The sequence below is a fragment of the Macaca fascicularis genome, chromosome 20 (genome assembly GCF_037993035.2).
Source record: "Macaca fascicularis isolate 582-1 chromosome 20, T2T-MFA8v1.1".
NCBI classification, from domain to species: domain Eukaryota; kingdom Metazoa; phylum Chordata; class Mammalia; order Primates; family Cercopithecidae; genus Macaca; species Macaca fascicularis.
This window is the reverse complement of record NC_088394.1, coordinates 68851626-68871376: the sequence shown is the minus strand read 5'-3', so window position 1 is coordinate 68871376 and position 19751 is coordinate 68851626. Positions and strand designations below refer to the sequence as shown.

Genomic DNA, 19751 nt, shown 5'->3' with positions numbered 1-19751 from the left:
TCACTTGGAAATAGCATTCTGGGGTGTAAAATTAATTTCCAAATTAACTTTGGAAGATAACTGTAAGTTTTATAAAATTATGGAAGTTTATGAAAAACTAAGACTTTTTAACAGCTAAATAAATTATCACGGTAGGCTTAAATGTAAAAAAATGAAATCAAACAGTATTAGAAAAATTGTTTTCTCTTTCTTCTGCTTATACCAGTAAAAGCCTCTATTAAAAAGTAAGATTTGATTTGAGAGGCCGAGGCAGGCCAATCACCTGAGGTCAGGAGTTTGAGACCAGCCTGGCCAACATATAGTGAAACACCATCTCTTAAAAATACAAAAATTAGCTGGGCCAAGTGGCATACGCCTGTAGTACCAGTTACTTGGGAAGCTGAGGCAGGAGAATTTCTTGAACCTGGGAGGTGTAGTTTGCAGTAAGCTGAGATCACACCACTGCACTCCACCCTGGGCAACAGAGCGAGACTCTGTCTCTCAAAAAAACAAACAAACAAAAAAGTTAGAGTTGAAAACCCTAGACTAGGCCCTTCAGCACTGGAATCAGATTAAGTGTATTATAACAGAAATTTACCAAATAGTTTTCTTCTGATTCCAAGATGATCCTTTGAAATAATTTATCCTCAGGATTTGGCCTACTCACAGAGAACATTCATATAGTAAGGTGAAATAAAATGAAAATGAGCTACAGGAATCTAACAACCCCCCAAAAAAATCTTCTGGAATCTAATCAACACCAAACAGGAGGAAGGGCCTTTGGTCAGCTCACTTGCAGAGATTTCATTACATATCTTTGTCCTACAAGTTTCAGACCAGCTGGGCACAGTGGCTCATGCCCATAATCCCAACACTCGGGGAGGCCGAGATGGGCGGATCACCTAAGGTCAGGAGTTCAAGGCTAATCTGGCCAACATGGTGAAACCCCATCTCTAATAAAAAATATAAAAATTAGCTGGACATGGTGGTGTGCGCCTGTAGTCCCAGTTACTCAGGAGGCTGAGGCAGGAGAGTGGCTTGAACCCAGGAGGTGAATGTTGCAGTAAGCCAAGATCACGTCACTGTACCCCAGCCTGGGCAACAGAGCAAAACTCCATCAAAAAAGAAAAAAAAAGTTTCAGACCAAAGTGACACCTTGGTTTTTAGTTCTTTGTTCTGAGCTAAGTACATTAGCTTTTATTTTTATACGTTCTTGTTTTTTATCTCTTACATTTCTTTTTCATGCTCCTGTCTTGTGGAAGATCCCTATCATGTGCAGATTTGGATGCTAGACCTGCAAGTGAGAGAGTGAGTGGCTCCTTGAACATATTGGCAGTTCATGGAGAGTTAGCATGTGTGGAGTTTGGGCTCCAGTGCCTTGTTTTCTAAAGATGGTGTTTGGTATAGTTTGGATACTTGTCCCTGCCCAAATCTCATGTTGAAATGTAATCCCCAGTGGTGGGGGTGGGGCCTGGTGGGAGGTGACTGGATCATAGGGGTGGAGTTCTCATGAATGATTTAGCACTATCCCCTTGGTGCTGTCCTTGCCATAGTGAGTGAGTCTTCCTGAGATCCGGTTGTTTAAAAGGATATGGCTCCTCCTCACTCTGTCTCTTGCTCTTGCTCCTGTTCCTTCCATGTGATGTGCCTGCTCCCCTTCACCTTCTGCCATAATTGTAAGTTTCCTGAGGCCTCCCCAGAAGTTGAGCAGATGCCAGCATCATGCTTCCTGTACAGCCTGCAGAACCAAGAGCCAATTAAACCTCTTTTCTGTATAAATTACCCAGTCTCAGGTATTTCTTTATAGCAAGGCAAGAACAGCCCAATGCAGTGTGCTAGCACTGTTCTCTTCCCATCTTTTCACTCTGCACACAAAGTTCTGCAATTCTGTGAATTTACTGTGTTTTTGTTCAAGTGTCTTAGCAACTTCATTCAGAATTTCAACATGCCATTTTAATCTGTTTCTCCCTCCCAAGCCTGTTACCTTGAAGTAGTAATTAACCATCCTCATACTTTTTCTTATTTTACTTGATTGTCATTGGTGGTGTTCTGAGCTACTTTTCCCTTAAGCTTCTTTGTTCATTCCTGAGATCTTTCTCTTCCCTCTTCTCTTCTCCCCAAGCACACCCAAAGTTTGCATCTAGTTACTGATTTGCAATGTTATGCCCTACTTCATCTTTTTTTTTTTTTTTTTTTTTTTTTTGAGACTGAGTCTCACTCTGTCACCCAGGCTGGAGTGAAGTGCTACGATTTCAGCTCACTGCAACCTCTGCCTCCTGGGTTCAAGTGATTTTCCTGTGTCAACCTCCCAAGTAGCTGGCATTACAGGCGCCCACCACCATGCCTGGCTAATTTTTGTATTTTTAGTAGAGGGAGCATTTCACCATGTTGGTCAAGCTGGTCTCGAACTCCTGATCTCGTGATCCACCTGCCTCGGCCTCCCAAAGTGCTGGGATTACAGGTGTGAGCCATCGCGGCCGGCCTACTTCATCTCAAATATTTAATTTTAGGTCTTTTCCAACATAGCTTGAATCTTTTTTGCATATTTATTTGCTTTAATAATGTAAATGTGGTCTCACACTGGGTAGAATTATCTTATTTGTTGCTCCTTGTACAAACTTCTCTGATCCCTGCCAGGCGAGGTATCAGAGCCCCGGCAAAGGAAAGTGATTGGCTTACAGGTGATAAAAAAGAATTTACAGTATAGATTTGAAAAGGAAAGTTTTATTAGATAGAAGAGCACTGCAGAAGAGTGCAGTGGGGCACTTCAGCAAGACAGGACTGAGCGTGCTGGTGGATTTTCCTTAGGGGTATTTATGGACCTTAAAGCAGGAGCTTAAGGGTAATTTGGACCACATTAGGTGCTAGAGTTTCAATGTGCATGGATTTCGGAGATGTATAGAACTCCTGGTTACTTATAAATTTAGGGGGAAGAAGTCTGGTACCAGATGCCAGCTTTAGATAATAGGGAAGTCTAATTACTTCCTAATTCCTCAGACAAGGAGTTTTGCCTCCGGATGGTCTGCTTGATGGCCACCAGGTGATCTTTGCTCTCCTCCATCATTATTAGTGTCATCATTTTTGAACCAGTCCATATTCTGGCATCAAGAGGGAATAAAAATTAACAATCTTCAACCATTTGAAGAGCCTGACTCTATTCTGAATATTAAACAGCACTCTGAACAGCAGCTACATTTACATAGCACAATGGTGACATCTAGTGTCAGCAGGATAAATTTCAGCTAGCTCTGCAATTCACCTGAAATTTAAGCACAGGGTCTCAGTGCCTCAGGATCCTTACCTCAACTTCCTTCAGGGCCAAGAAAATGTTTCCTTCCAATTTGTAATTTGCCTTTGGATTTTCTTAACAATTGCTCTTTAATTTTGTACATTATTGGGTTTAAAATTAGTGTACAATAGACCAGAGATGTTTAGAGTGTACAATGTGATGAGTTTTGGCCAGCAGAGAACAAAATAGAAAAAATAAAAAAACCCTGGTCCTCATAGAGCTTACATTCTTCCTGGCCAAAATTATGTCACATGGCTGCTCCTAACAGCAGAAGAATCTGGAAGGGAAGTTTTTTTACTTTCTTGCTTCCATAGTAGTAAGAAGATGGAAAGGGGGGGTTTGCGTGAGCCCATCTACAATTCCTGCCACAGTGAGACTGAGAAGCACTCAAATTACATAAGTGCTTATATACAACAGTTAAGGTTAAAGCATGTTTCAGAAGTATTGACATGCGTGTTCTTTACATCAGCCCTATTTATTATTACTACTACTATTATTATTAGCTTAGATTCCTTCTTATTTGATGACATGTAAATAGATTCTCTAGCAGAAGACTTTGATCCACAAAGGACCTCCAGTCAGTGATAGACATTATCTTGTCACCAATAACGTACCCCCTGTGGTTTTCTAGTGTTGCTTAGACCTTTCATTAGTTTGCATACCTTGTTCGCTGTAAAGGTTCTCTGTCTTCTATAAGCTCATCTGGCTCATGACACCCTTCATCTGGCTCATCAAGTTGTTCACAGCCTGTTTGTTTTCCATACTGCCCTTGATGGAAAGAAACAGATGTCTACTAGATAGGATGAGTGGATCCACTCATCTGGCTCAGAATATATCCGTTCTTACTGAATCAATATTATATCACAGTTTATAAAAACGTACTCCAAAATGTCTGGGACTTACCACCAGGCTACGCTTCTGAAGGGAAAAATCCATCAGAGCACTGGTTCTCAAACTTGCCTGCATATTGGGATCACCTAGGAAGTTTTTTTAAAAAATATAGTGCCTGGGACCCACCCCACAAAATAGTTATTCTCAACTAGGTGATTTGCCCCACTACTAGAAATACATGGATATGTCTTTTGGTCAGTACAACTAGGTAAGTGTGCTACTGGCATCTAGTGGATAGAGCCCAAGGGTGCAGTTCAACAACCCACAGTGCACAGGAGAGCTCCTATAGCAAAGAATTATCTGTTCCCAAATGTCTATAGTGCCAACGTGGAGAAACCCTGTCCAAAGATACAACTCTCCATATGCATTCGGCCTGGGCATGGGATTTTTGAAACCTCCCCAGGTGATTATACTATGCAGTAAAGCTTGAGAACCACTGCTAGAGACCTGTTCCTAGAGAAAATTCAATTATGTGGCTAAATTCCTCTCAACCTCGTGCCATTGAGCTTGAACTGAAAATTTTCCATTTCTTCTTGTTTGATATGGGAGTTGTTTGTTTGGGAGGTGAGGGTGGCTGGAGGAAGGAAGAGCTAGTTGCTTTCATGAGAAAATCTAGGTTTCCCACAACGTGCTAGAATTGGCATCTCTGTAAATAGAAGTCTAGCTGTCATTATTCACCTTGTGAGTTGGCCTCCCTGGCATAGCTCAAGAGGATCATTAACCACAGTGAAACACACACATCCTGGGGCACAGGTGACTCGGAATTACATGTGGGAGAAGCAACTCCTTTGCAAATGAACACTCCCTAACGTTTCACAGAATGACAGCTTCTCCCACTGGGGACCTCCCAGGAAGGGCCACTGCAGTTGTGAAACTCTAGGGGGAACCAGGCATATAGAACACAATGTGAATGATGCTCCCAGGCTGCATGACCCTCAGAGTTAATTTTACATTCACCAGAATGGCTAGCCTTTTAAATCAGTCTCATATATATATATATATATATATATATAGAGAGAGAGAGAGAGAGAGAGAGAGACTCTATTGACCAGGCTGGAGAATGCAGTGGCACCAATACCGCTGACTGCAGCCTTGACGTGCTGGGCTAAAGCAGTCCTCTGTCTCAGCCTTGCAAGTAGCTGGGACTACAGGTGCATGCCACCTTACCTGGCTAATTTTTTAATTTTTTTGTAGAGCCAGGGTTTCACCGTATTGCCCAGGCTAGTCCCAAACTCCTGGCCTTAAGTGATCCTCCCACCTCAGCCTCCCAAAGTGCTGGGATTACAGGCATGAGCCACCACGCCTGGCCCAGTCCAGGCTACATGAAATATTTAAATATTTTGGCTACATGAAAATATTCCACTAGCTCTCCACATGTACTTTGACATTTATATTATCTCAGATAATGCTAGGAAAATATATGTTACTCTCTGTATATGTATATATATACACACTATATGTATATACATGTGTATTTATAGATAATATTTAAAATTTGAAATGCAAATAGTGTCATATTATACAAGCCAACCTACAACTTGCTTTTTTCACTTAACGCTCTATATTACCCACTTAGCATGTCCAGACATGTAGATATATGTTATTCCTATAACAACTGAAGAATATTACATTGCATAGACTTGATTTTAAGGAATAGTTGCATATTAGATATGAGTGGAATGAACACGGGCATTTCCTGAGCCCCATAACATGACACTTAAAGGACGAAAAGGATGCAGATTCACAAGGACAAGAGAGTGAGAAAGGAGACAAATGCAGATGAGAGATGTTCACACAGTTTGGGTGATAACCAGGAAGCAAGCTGATTCACCCAGTGGAAAGGCTCAGGGATCGGGCATCAGAGACTTCACAAGGCAGAGGCGAGCCATGTGACAGATGTATAAGGATCAACTGGACCCGCCGATCTCATTTCCACCTACAAAGGCCAGAGACCTCTCCTCCCAAACCGTGCAATACAGGAGCTTTACTCTCTGGGGAAAAAACCAGCAGAGGGCCAGATGGAGACAGTGGATTTAAAACAAGGAGATGATTAAAAGTGTGCATGCTGAACAGACAAACATCACAAGGCCTTTCCACTGCCCCAGCCCCATTCTCCCACCTGGCTCTCAAAACGCTATCAAGCAGACTTATACCCTCTGCAGAGGAGCCTTAGAGGCAGTGAATAACCCTAGATAAATCTACAAAACATCTGTGGTAAAGGTCTATCAGCAAAAAAAAAAAAAAAAAAAAAAAAAAAAAGCCATAATCTCACAATTTCTTCTTTACCACAGAGGACTGGGTGTGATTCTAGGATCCCAAACACAGCCATGCCTATAGGTAGCACAAACATAATAGAAATGACAAGGAAGAAGAGGATTTCTAGAAATAATGATCAAAAGCATCGGGGCTATTTAGAACTAAAACTAGTGATCCAAGGGACACACTGATAGGAACTCATGGGGAAACATGGAGGATGTCAGACTGAGATGGGCAGGGATGAGGGCAGAGTAGGAGCAGCACCCAAGATGTCTACTTCTTAATTCCTATCAAGGAGACAAGGGGGAGTCGACAGAGCCATCACGGGACAGAGATCAACAGTGACCAACATGATTCAACAGACACCTGTACCTACTATACACCAGATTCCGTGTTAGGGAGCACGTAGGGATATAGGAGTAGGATGCTATCCAGTGATCTAGCAATGCACCTGGGGAGATTGCCACTCACGGTGTTCCCTGCTTTCCTAGAGTCTGGAGACTCTCCTTTCTTACTTTCACAACTCTTTGGCCAGCCACAAATCCATTTGCCCACATGCTTCCTGGTTCCCTCACTTTCCTCCAGCCTGACATAGAAGTGTCTTTCCCAGTGAACTCTCACTAAAGAATATCTGCAAGGATAGAAGGTCCCTTCTGGTTGTCATGACAAACCAGCAAACCAGTATGGGAAACATTCACTGTGTGCAAGGGACTCACTTTGGCATTCAAATTTCATTGTACAGGATAAAGAAAATGTGGTTCATCTATACCATGGAATACTACACAGCCATAAAAAGGAATGAGATCATGTCTTTTGCAGCAACATGGATAGAGCTGGAGGCCATTATCCTAAGCAGATTAACACAGGAACAGAAAACCAAATGCCGCATGTTCTCACTTATAAGCCATGGTCTGCAACCTTTTTTTGCTTTCATACCAATTAAAACAGTTTCATTAAAAATTTAGTTTAGGTAGTCATGGCCATCAAACACATGAAAAGATGCTCAATGTCATTAGTCATTAGGGAAATGCAAATCAAAACCAAAACAGAGGCTGGGCGCGGTGACTCACGCCTGTAATCCCAGCACTTTGGGAGGCCAAGGTGGGCGGCTTCCCTGAGGTCAGGAGTTCGAGACCAGTCTAGACAACATGATGAAACCCCATCTCTACTAAAAATAAAAGAAAAAAAAAATAGCTGGGCGTGGTGGTGGGCACCTGTAATCCCAGCTGCCCAGAGGCTGAGGCAAGGGAATCGCTTGAACCGGGGAGTGGAGTTTACAGTGAGCCAAGATCGCACCACTGCACTCCAGCCTGGCAACAGAGCAAGTCTCTGTCTCAGAAAAAAAAAAAAAAAGAGAGAAATACTATTTCACACCCACTAGGTCAGCCATAATTAAAATGGAAAATAACAAGAGTTGTGGAGAATGTGGGGAAATTGGAACCCTTGTGCATCACTGGTGGAAACGTAAAACAGTGCAATCTCTGTGGGAAAGTTTGGTGGTTCCTCAAAAAGTTAAGCATAAAATTACCAGCAATTCCACTGCTAAGCATATAGTAGTCCCCCCTTATCCTCAGGGGACAGGTTCTAAGACCCGCAGTGAATACGTGGAATCGTGCATAGTACCAAATCGTGCATAGTACACCATGTTTTTTTCCTATACATACATACCTATAATAAGGTTTAATTATAAATTAGGCACAGTAAGAGATTAACAACAATGATAAAATAGAACAATAATAATATGCCAGCATCACTACTCTTGCATTTTGGGCCCATTAACTAAGGGTTACTTGAATACAAGCTCTGCAATGTGATGAAGTCGATCTGATATCTAAAACAGCTACCAAGTAACTTACAGATGGGTAGCATCGACAGTGTGGATACGCTGAACAAAGATGTGACTCATGTCCCAGGCAGGACAGAGTGGGACAGGGAGAGGCTGTATCACACCACTCAGAGTGACATGCAATTGAAAACCTAGAAATTGTTTACTTCTGAAATTTTCTGTTTAATATTTTCAGGCCATGGATGACCAAGAATAACTGAAATAGCAGAAAGGGGGAATACTCTGTACCCAAAAGAACTGAAAACAGGTATTCAAACAAACACCTTGTAGAGGAATGTTTGTTGCAGCAGCACCAGTCTCAATAGCAAAAAGATGGAAACAGCCCAAATGTCCATCAACTGATGAGCAAATACAATGTGGTGTATTCATACAATTGAATATTATTCAGTCATAAGAAGGAATGAAGTACTGAAACATGCTAAGCAAAAGAAGCCAGACAGAAAGGGCCACATGCTGCATGATTTCACCTATACAAAACGTTCAGAACAAATAAATCTATAAAGACAGAAAACAAACAAGCAGTTGCGGGGTGCGGGAGGTGTGACAGAATGGAGAGTAACTGCTTCAGGGGTACAGAGTTTCCTTTTGAGGTGATGAAAATGTCTCAGAAATAAGAGATCATGGTTGTACAACACTGTGGATGTACTAAATGTCACTGAATTGTAATCTTTGAAATAGTTAATGGTTAATTTTGTTATATGAATTTTAGTCAATTTTAAAAATCCATAAAAGAAAATAAACCCAGATCCCCCATGTGTTTTTAGCTAATATTTAATATTTTCAAACGTAAGTATAAATAGTTGCAAAGGATTTAATTTAAAATAAAACTGTTGCATCATTCTTTTAAATATAGCCACACAATTTTAATGCACTATTAATTTCAGACTTGATTGCCTATTTTAAAAAGTATATGAACAATCTTTTCTTTAACTGTCATTTTATATCATTCCTTTTCCTCCTTGAAATTATGTTTCCATTACACCACTCCACAAACTTTCAACCTTGTATAATTTTTTAGGTTTGAAAGTCTTCTCCCAATTATCTTATCATATATAAAATATCTATATAATTTAAATTAGAAACCTTTAAAAACTCTACTGACACCAGAGTCTTCAAATAGTGGAAACTTATTCTGGATTGGTTATTATTATTGGTATTAGATAAATAACATAAATAATTATTAAACACAAAAATAAAAAATTTGTTAAAATACAGATGTTTTAATGGGTTGGGTGGGGCTTTTTTTCTGTTTGTTTACACATTTGTGGATAAATATTACGCTAGAATGAGAGTTCAGCATAAACTCTATTTTTAAATTTTGTTTCTAGAAATATAAGCAGTGTCTACACAAACAAGAAGATGGAAATGGAGAGTTTTGAGATGTCAGTGTCAGTCACTCAATCCTTTTGAGTTTTATGTCCCAAATCACACAGTTGTTAATCATTAAAAAAATTATCTCTTTTTTTTAAGACAGAGTCTCTCCTTCTGTCACCCAGGCTGGAGCGCCGTGGTGCTCACTGTAACCTCAGACTCCTGGGCTCAAGCGATTCTCCCATCTCAGCCTCCCAAGTAGCTGGGACTACAGGCACACACCACCACACCTGGCTAATTTTTAAAAGTTTTTTGTAGAAACAGGGGTCTCACCCAGGTTGGTCTCCAACTCCTAGCCTCAAGTGACTCTCCCATCTCCACCTACCAAAGCACTGGGATTATGGGCCTGAGCCACCACACCCCTCCTCAAAAATGTATCTTTAGTGATCTATCAGCTCATGGCTAGATTAGGTATTCTTTCAATGCATTAATTTGGTTTTTAGGCTTGTTTTTATTTATTCTTTAATTTTTATATTGACAAGCTCAAGTCTACACAAATGTGGAAGAATAAAAAGAATCCCTATGTGCCCATCACTAGAGTCAACAATGTTATCATCAACCCATGGCCAATCTTGTTTCATCTCTACCTTTCCCATCTCCTCTCCACCACACGCCACTTCGTCACTGCTGAACTGTTTTGAAGCAAATCCCAGGTTACATACCTTTACTTCATCTGTAAATACTTTATGTATATCTCTTAAAAATAAGGATGTTTTGAAAACATAACTATAAACCAGTACACCTAAGAAATGCAAGTCATTCAATATCCATCCAACGTGCAAATTTCCCCTAATTGTCTCACACATATTTTTGTTTTGGTTTGGTTTAGATTTTAATGTTGGTTTTTCTTCTCTTTCTTTTCTTTTCTTTTCTTTTTTAGTGTTGGTTTTTTAACTCAAGACTCTAACAGGGCCCACAAATTGCATTTGGCTGATATTTCTCTTAAGTCTCTTTGCATCTCCTTGGCTTACTGTTTAACATGCTCTTCTGGCCCCTGAATTTCCTGAAAATTGATCTTTAGATCTCAAGGCTTGGTCAGATTCAGATTTTATACTTTGGCAACAATCCTTCCCACGTGGTGTGTGCAGTGGGTTCAGTGTTATTAGCTTTTCATCTAATGGTTTCAGCAGCTATCAATGATATGACCTGGATCCATCATTATGAAATAGAGATCCTCCTTCAATTTTCATGAAAGTCAGTAAATGGAAACCTGCAAAAGAATTTGTTCCCTAGTTGGTAGAGTCACCACTTTCTTAATTTTTAGAAACTAGTATACTCAACTTCAGAAATTATCATTATTATATTAATTTTGAGAATTATTTTATTAATTAGACTTATTAATTATTAATTTTGAGACAGGTAATTATAGTTAATTATACCAGTTATTCTTTTTTTTTTTTTTTTTGAGACAAGGTCTTGTGTATCACCCAGGCTGTAGCGCAGGGCAGTGGTGTAATCACAGCTCACTGTAGCCTTGAACTCCTGAGCTCAAGTGATTCTCCTGCCTCAGCCTCCCAAGTAGCCAGGACTACAGGCATGCACCAACACGCCCCATTAAATTGTTTTATTTTTATTTTTGTAGAGATGGGGGTCTTACTATGTTGTCCATGCTCGCCTTGAGCTCCTAGCCTCAAGCAATCTTCCCACCTCAGTCTCCCAAAGCACTAAGATTACAGTGCATCAGCCTGCTATTATTCTTTCACTTAAGATAGATCTTGTTTAACCTGATAATCCTCAAAAAATCTTGGAAAATCAAAATATTTATATCAAACCACCATCACCAATTTAATATTTTTTCAATAAAAATATTTTTATCTCATCCCATATTTTAAATACATTCTTGTTAAAAAGCCTTGGAAATCTATTTCATTTCACCTATGAAAAATACCCAGCATATAACCTAATTGGACACTCTGATCCTCATTTTCAAACCAATAAAATAATCAGAGTTAATTTCTCTCTGAAATTTTTTTTTTTTTTTTTGAGATGGAGTTTCACTCTAGTTGCCCAGGCTGGAGTGCAATGGCATGATCTCAGCTCGCCACAACCTCGCCTCCTCCTGCCTCAGCCTCCTGAGTAGCTGGGATTACAGGCATGCGCCACCACGCCCGGCTAATTTTGTAGCTTTAGTAGAAATGGGGTTTCTCCATGTTGGTCAGGCTGGTTGCGAACTCCCGACCTCAGGTGATCCGCCCACCTTGGCCTCCCAAAGTCCTGGGATTACAGGCATGAGCCACTGCGCCTGGCACTGACTTTTAAAATTCAAATAAATGTGTGTCTTAGTCTGTTTGTGTTGCTCTAAAGGAATACCTGAGGCCAGGTAATTGACAAAGAAAAGAGGTTTGTTTGGCTCACAGTTCTGCAGGCTGGACAAGAAGCAGGATGCCAGCATCTGCATCTGGTGAGGGCTTCAGGCTGCTTCCAGTCATGGCAGAAAGCAAAAGAAAGCTGGCATGTGCAGAGATCACATGACAAGAAAGGAAGCAAGAGAAAAGAGAGGGAAATACCAGACTCTTTTTAACAACCAGCTCTTGCAGAAATCCAGAGGTTGAGAACTCAGTCGTTTCTCTGAGGATGGCACTAAGCTATTCGTGAGAGATCTGCCCTCGAGACCCAAACACCTCTTATTAGATCCCACCTCCAACACTGGGGATCAAATTTCAACATGAGATTTGGAGGGAAAACAAACTATAGCAAAGTGTTAATAGGCATTATTGAGGAATACTATTAAAATTACTGAGAAATAAATTATGGAACACATCTTGTAAGATACATTACTAAAAGAAGAGCTTACAGATGAGCTGACGTGCACCTCTAGTCCCAGCTACTTGGGGGGCTGAGGTGGGAGGATCACTGGAGCTCAGAAGGTCAAGGCTGCAGTAAGCTGAAATCACGCCACTGCACTCTAGCCTGAACAACAGAGTGAGACCTTGTCTCAAAAAAATAAAAATAAAAAATAAAAGTAGGAGGAATTTAAACTAAAAAAAATTCTAAGCCCCCTGTATTAGGCCATTCTTGTGTTGCTATAAAGGAATGCCTAAGACTGGGTAATTTATAAATAATAAGAGGTTTAATTAGCTCACAGTGCTGCAGGCTGTACAGGAAGCATGGTGCTGGCATCTGCTCAACTTCTGGTGAGGCCTCAGGAAGTTTATGATCATGGTGAAAGGTGAAGCAGGAGCAGGTATATCACATGGTGAGACTGGAAGCAAGAGAGAGACGGGAGGTGCCATACTCTTAAACAACCAGATCTCATGAGAACTCACTCACTATGGAAAGGACAGCACCAAACCACTCATGAGGGATCAGCCCCTATGACCCGAACACCTCCCCCAGGCCCCATCCTTCAACATTAGGAATCACATTTTGACATGAGATTTGGAGGGGACAAACATCCAAACTATATCACTCCCCAACCACTGAACAGACCCTCTCTTGTCCAAGGGGACCCCAGAGAAATCTTAAAAACTGAGTTCCCTGCCATGATGGGACAAGAGGTCAGACATGCCCCATTATATCCCCTCCCTTTTGTAGTTTATTCACAACTGACCAGCATTAATATTAAGATTGAGATCATAAGACTGACTGATTAGTGCTGGGATTACAGGTGTGAGCCACTGCATCCAGCAAGAGCTACATTATTTTAATCTTTCCTGTATTAACTGAAAAATCATAAGATCTCCAAATTTGGAAAGGAGACTTTATTTCTTATAAAGGGTTACAGCCTGCATCCTAACAGGCTGGGGAATGTAGCCTTTGTCAAAGCCCAGAAGCAGGCATTTTGAGGGAGGGAGGAGTAAGGCAGGAATTTGAGCTGAGTGGGTTGGCCAATTACATATATTCGACAGGTTACTGGAGGAACTATGGATATTCATGAAGGTGATCCTAATGCATGCATACTGAACAAACATGCATGTAACTTATGACCCATGTTCACCTTGGGGTGGAGACTTAACATTTAAATTTATTACAGTTACATAAAAAGGTGAAGCTGGGACATAAAGGCCCTCAAGTGCACAACCTCTGTAAACCAGCCAGAACCAGTCCATGGTCTGTGATCTCTTAGCTGGAGAAAGTTACTAAAATCAGCCTCTTGTCCAATCAAAGCTGTAGTTATGGCTTGTGGAATAGGTGGACTCAGTAAGTTGGTGCCTGGTGGTAGATGAGCTGCAGATTATTTTAACATTGCTTATCTTGAGGCCAGTGCTTGTTTAACTGCCAGAGAAAAAGAAAAACCTTGTGTCAGTTAGAACATAGTTGATTTTTTAAGTGTAGGAGTGCATAACTTAACCCTTGCCTGGCACAGCATTAGGTCCTGTTTATAATCTGGTATCTTATTGCCACGAAGAGTGAGTTTCTTAATCCTGAGTTCTAGTTTGATTGCACTGTGGTCTGAGAGACAGTTTGTTATAATTTCCATTCTTTTACATTTGCTGAGGAGTGCTTTACTTCCAACTATGTGGTCAATTTTAGAATAAGTGTGATGTGGTGCTGAGAAGAATGTATATTCTGTTGATTTGGGGTGGAGAGTTCTATTAGGTCCACTTGGTGCAGAGCTGAGTTCAATTCCTGGATATCCTTGTTAACTTTCTGTCTCATTGATCTGTCTAATGTTGACAGTGGGATGTTAGAGTCTCCCATTATTACTGTACAGGAGTCTAAGTCTCTTTGTAGGTCTCTAAGGACTTGCTTTATGAATCTGGGTGCTCCTGTGTTAGGTGCATATATATTTAGGATAATTAGCTCTTCTTGTTGAATTGATCCCTTTACCATTATGTAATGGCCTTCTTTGTCTCTTTTGACCTTTGTTGGTTTAAAGTCTGTTTCATCAGAGACTAGGATTGCAACCCCTGCTTTTTTTTGTTTTCCATTTGCTTGGTAGATCTTCCTCCATCCCTTTATTTTGAGCCTATGTGTGTCTCTGCACGTGAGATGGGTCTCCTGAATACAGCACACTGATGGGTCCTGACTCTATCCAATTTGCCAGTCTGAGTCTTTTAATTGGAGCATTTAGCCCATTTACATTTAAGTTTAATATTGTTATGTGCGAATTTGATCCTGTCATTATGATGTTAGCTGGTTACTTTGCTCATTAGTTTCTTCCTAGCATTGATGGTCTTTACAATTTGGCATGTTTTTGCAGTGGCTGGTACCAGTTGTTCCTTTCCATGTTTACTGCTTCCTTCAGGAGCTCTTGTAAGGCAGGCCTGGTGGTGACAAAAATCTCTCAGCATTTTCTTGTCTGTAAAGGATTTTATTTCTCCTTCACTTATGAGGCTTAGTTTGGCTGGATATGAAATTCTGTGTTGAAAATTCTTTTCTTTAAGAATGTTGAATATTGGCCCCCACTCTCTTCTGGCTTGTAGAGTTTCTGCTGAGAGATCCACTGTTAGTCTGATGGGCTTCCCTTTGTGGGTAACCCGACCTTTCTCTCTGGCTACCCTTAATATTTTTTCCTTCATTTCAACTTTGGTGAATCTGACAATTATGTGTCTTGGAGTTGCTCTTCTCAAGGAGTATCTTTGTGGTGTTCTCTGTATTTCCTGAATTCGAATGTTGGGCTGCCTTGCTAGGTTGGGGAAGTTCTCCTGAATAATATCCTGAAGAGTATTTTCCAACTTGGTTCCATTCTCCCCATCACTTTCAGGTACACCAATCAAACACAGATTTGGTCTTTTCACAGAGTCCCATATTTCTTGGAAGCTTTGTTTGTTTCTTTTTACTATTTTTTCTCTAAACTTTTCTTCTCACTTCATTTCATTCAGTTGATCTTCAGTCACTGATACTCTTTCTTCCACTTGATCGAATCAGCTACTGAAGCTTGTACATGAGTCACGTAGTTCTCATGCCATGGTTTTCAGCTGCATCAGGTCATTTAAGGCCTTCTCTATGCTGTTTATTCTAGTTAGCCATTCGTCTAACCTCTTTTCAAGGTTTTTAGCTTCTTTGCGGTGGGTCCAAACATCCTCCTTTAGCTCGGAGAAGTTTGTTATTACTGATTGTCTGAAGCCTTCTCTCAACTCGTCAAAGTCATTTTCCATCCAGCTTTGTTCTGTTGCGAGCAAGAAGCTGCGTTCCTTTGGAGGAGAAAAGGCGCTCTGATTTTTAGAATTTTCAGCTTTTCTGCTCTGGTTTCTTCCCATCTTTGTGGTTTTATCTACCTTTGGTCTTTGATCATGGTGACATACAGATGGGGTTTTGGTGTGGATGTCCTTTCTGTTTGTTAGTTTCCCTTCTAACAGTCAGGACCCTCAGCTGCAGGTATGTTGGAGTTTGCTGGAGGTCCATTCCAGACCCTGTTTGCCTGGGTATCACCAGTGGAGGGAGGTTACAGAACAGCAAATATTGCAGAACAGCAAATGTTGCTGCCTGATCCTTCCTCTGGAAGCTTCGTCTCAGAGAGGCATCCAGCTGTATGAGGTTTTAGTTGGCCCCTACTGGGAGGTGTCTCCCAGTTAGGCTAGTCAGGGGTCAGGGACCCACTTGAGGAGGCAGTCTGTCCATTTCAGATCTCAAACTCCATGCTGGGAGAACCACTACTCTCTTCAAAGCTGTCAGACAAGGACATTTAAGTCTGCAGAAGTTTCTGCTGCCTTTTGTTCAGCTATGCCCTGCCCCTAGAGGTGGAGTCTACAGAGGCAGGCAGGCCTCCTTGAGCTGCAGTGAGCTCCCCCAGTTCGAGCTTCCCAGCCACTTTGTTTACCTACTCAAGCCTCAGCAATGGTGGACACCCCTCCCCCAGCCTCACTGCCACCTTGCAGTTTGATCTCAGACTGCCGTGCTAGGAGTGAACAAGGCTCCGTGGGCATGGGACCCTCTGAGCCAGGCATGGGATATAATCTCCTGGTATGCCATTTGCTAAGATTGTTGGAAAAGTGCAGTATTAGGGTGGGAGTGTCCTGATTTTCCAGGTACCGTCTGTCATGGCTTCCCTTGGCTAGGAAAGGGAACTCCCCAACCCCTTGCACATCTGGGGTGAAGAGATGCCCTGCCCTGCTTCGGCTTACACTCTGTGGGCTGCACCCACGATCTGACTAGCCCCAGTGAGATGAACCCAGTACCTAAGTTGGAAATGCAGAAATCACCTATCTTCTGCATTGCTCAAGCTGGGAGCTGTAGACTGGAACTGTTCCTATTCGGCCATCTTGGAACCTCTCTCAGAAGAGGTGAAATAACTTCTATTCCACTATTCCTACTCCACAATATTCAATTCAGAATATCCACTTGCAGGCCAATTCCTCCCAATAGGAAAATGTACAAGACAATGGAAGGTAAATGGTAGGCAAGTTTTCCCCCCTTCCCCTTTGATTATTAAAGGAGCCTTTTCAGAAGTCCATATTTGAAAGTGTCCGTTTGTTTGGTGCCCCAGAGTTGTTGCCTCCCAGGGGCAATTCAGGGCAGGGTAAGGGTATGCACTCCTTTTGCAAAGCAAGAGAACAGATTACAGGAGGCACTTGGGAAAGGAGCATCTGCACAAGCAACCAGGGCCATTCCCAGAAGACCACACATGAAGCTGAGGATCTAAAACTGGAGTCCCTTAGAACTTTCGACTCTGCTCTTCCCACTTTGAAGACCCCTGACTGCTGACCCCTTGCTTTGAGAATATTTCCTCAAAAGACTGGAAAAAGGCAGATAACAGCAGTCTCAACCGTTACTGACTTGCTTTGAAACTTGGAGAACACTCCTTAATGTCTTACTGTGCTAATCTGAAATTGGAATCAATATCTAGTTTCCTGTTTTTTTCTCAAGGTATTTCGAGAATTAAGCTTTGTCAACACAAAGAGTCAAAACTCTGTAAAATATTTGAAGAGATTTATTCTGAGCCAAATATGAGTGACCGCGGCCCATGACACAGCCCTCAGGAGGTCCTGAGAACATGTGCCCAAGGTGATCGGGGTGCAGCTTGGTTTTATATATTTTAGGGAGGCATGAGACATCAATCAAATACATTTAAGAAATACATTGGTTTGGTTCAGAAAGGCAGGACAACTCAAAGCGGGTTGAGAGGTGGGAAGCTTCCAGGCTAAAGGTATATTTAAACATTTTCTGATCGACAATTGGTTGAGTTTGTCTAAAGACCTGGGATCAATAGAAAGAAAATGTTCAGGTTAAGATAAAAGATTGTGGAGACCAAGGTTCTTTTGAAGTCTTATAGTGGCTGCCCTTAGAGACAATAGATGACAAATTGTTTCCTATTCAGACCTTTAAAAGGTGCTAGACTCTTACTTAATCTCTTCAAGATTGGGAGGATCTGGAAGAAAAAGATCTAACTATGTTAATAGAGATTCTTTAGATGCACATTTTCCCCCACAAAGGACAGCTTTGCAGGACCATTTCAAAACATGGCCAAGAAACGAGTTTTGGGGTAAAATATTTTGACTTTCTTCTTTGTCACATAATGTTATGCCACAATCAGATTGGAAAGTAAGTCATGATATATAAAGTTAAATAAAACCCATCTGATGAGAATTTATGGTTTGTAGAGCATGATTCTCAGAACTCTTAGATAGGAATTTGGGCAAGATTTAAAAATCAGAGTTTAGTCCTCAGCATGAAGAAGAGTTAGCAGTACTACTTAGGTTTTGAATAGCACTTTTGCCTTTCTGAATGACTTTGCTGCCTGGATCTTCTGTTTCCCTCTCAAATGTCCCTCAAAGGCAAGTCTCACCTTTGTGCAACAGGTATGGGTCATGGAGACCCATGGTGAGACTTGCCAAAGATCACACAGCAAATAGGTGACCTGGCTGGGAATAGAACCTGCATTTACCTGCTTTCTCCAAATGCATCAGCACAGGAAAATACGGAGAAAACAATAAAAGCAAAACCTGAAGAAATCACTGATTAAATTAAACACCAACAAATAAATAAAAAGTATAAAGTAGAATCAGTATGTAGATTATATGTAATATATAGTACTGTTTATATCTAAGTTTACACTTGATGTTAGCCAAAAGGCCAAGAAGCAATTGTATATCTAAATTTATACCACATAAACTTGTTTTTTTTTAAACACTCTGTCGCCCAGGTTGGAGTGCAGTGGCACGATCTCGGCTCACTGCAACCTCACTCTTACGGGTTCAAGCAATCCTCGTGCCTCAGCCTCCTGAGTAGCTGAGACTACGGTTACACACCACCACACTCAGATAATTTTTTCTATTTTAGTAGAGATGGTTGCCCAGGCTGGTCTTGAACTCCTGAGCTCCGACAATCTGCCTGCCTCGGCCTCCCAAAATGCTAGGATTACAGGCGTGAGCCACTGCGCCTGGGCGAAGACTTTTTAAAATAATGTTCATAAAGAGAGGCCAATTCATATTCTTAGTTTATTCCAGGAAACTATGATTCAGATGTCTGAAGGGGGAAAAAAAACCCAAAACCTGAAGTTCCCAAAGGCAGTCTCCATTCTAAACGGCACCTCCTTCTTCACAGTCCAGTGACCTGTGACATGCTTTGTACTTCTGAATCCACCCTGTAAAATGATCCTATCCTGAAAGGAGTGCCCCACCAAACAAGGAAGTTCCAGACATAATCACATTTCAGGAGATTTTTTTTTTTTTTTTTTTTTTTTTTGAGACGGAGTCTCGCTCTGTCACCCAGGCTGGAGTGCAGTGGCCGGATCTCAGCTCACTGCAAGCTCCGCCTCCCAGGTTCATGCCATTCTCTGGCCTCAGCCTCCCGAGTAGCTGGGACTACAGGTGCCCGCCACCTAGCCCGGCTAGTTTTTTGTATTTCTTAGTAGAGACGGGGTTTCACCGTGTTAGCCAGGATGGTCTCGATCTCCTGACCTCGTGATCCACCTGTCTCAGACTCCCAAAGTGCTGCGATTACAGGTGTGAGCCACCGCGCCTGGCCTTCAGGAGATATTTGTGTATGGTTTTTTTTGTTGTTGTTTGTTGTTTTTGCTTTGCTTGGAACAAAATTTTAAATTTAATTTCTGTAATACAAAAGCTTTACGAAAGAGGTAAGATTTCCTCCTACCTCTTTTCTCCTGCCACCCAGTTCCTTTTCCCAGAGGTAATCAATGAGAAATAATTTAGAACGTAAGATATGTTATAATTCTATACATACCATGGCAACAGGAAATAAGCCATTCAGGGCTTATCCAGAATCCAGAAAGTGTTT

At 41.4% G+C, this 19751-nt stretch overlaps 1 protein-coding gene across 7 annotated transcripts in view; it reads right to left on the bottom strand.

Moving 5' to 3' along the window:
• The window catches only part of ZNF19 (zinc finger protein 19), a 93403-nt gene that overhangs the window by 19557 nt on the left and 54095 nt on the right, over positions 1-19751 (bottom strand). For 5 of the 7 annotated variants that reach the window (XM_074027942.1, XM_065537268.2, XM_074027945.1 and 2 more), the window contains one exon: positions 12716-12834. The exons of the other annotated variants lie outside the window; for them this stretch is intronic. The gene's annotated coding sequence lies outside the window, so the exon portion shown is untranslated. The remainder of the gene's footprint in view (positions 1-12715; positions 12835-19751) is intronic. 7 annotated transcript variants of the gene reach the window in all.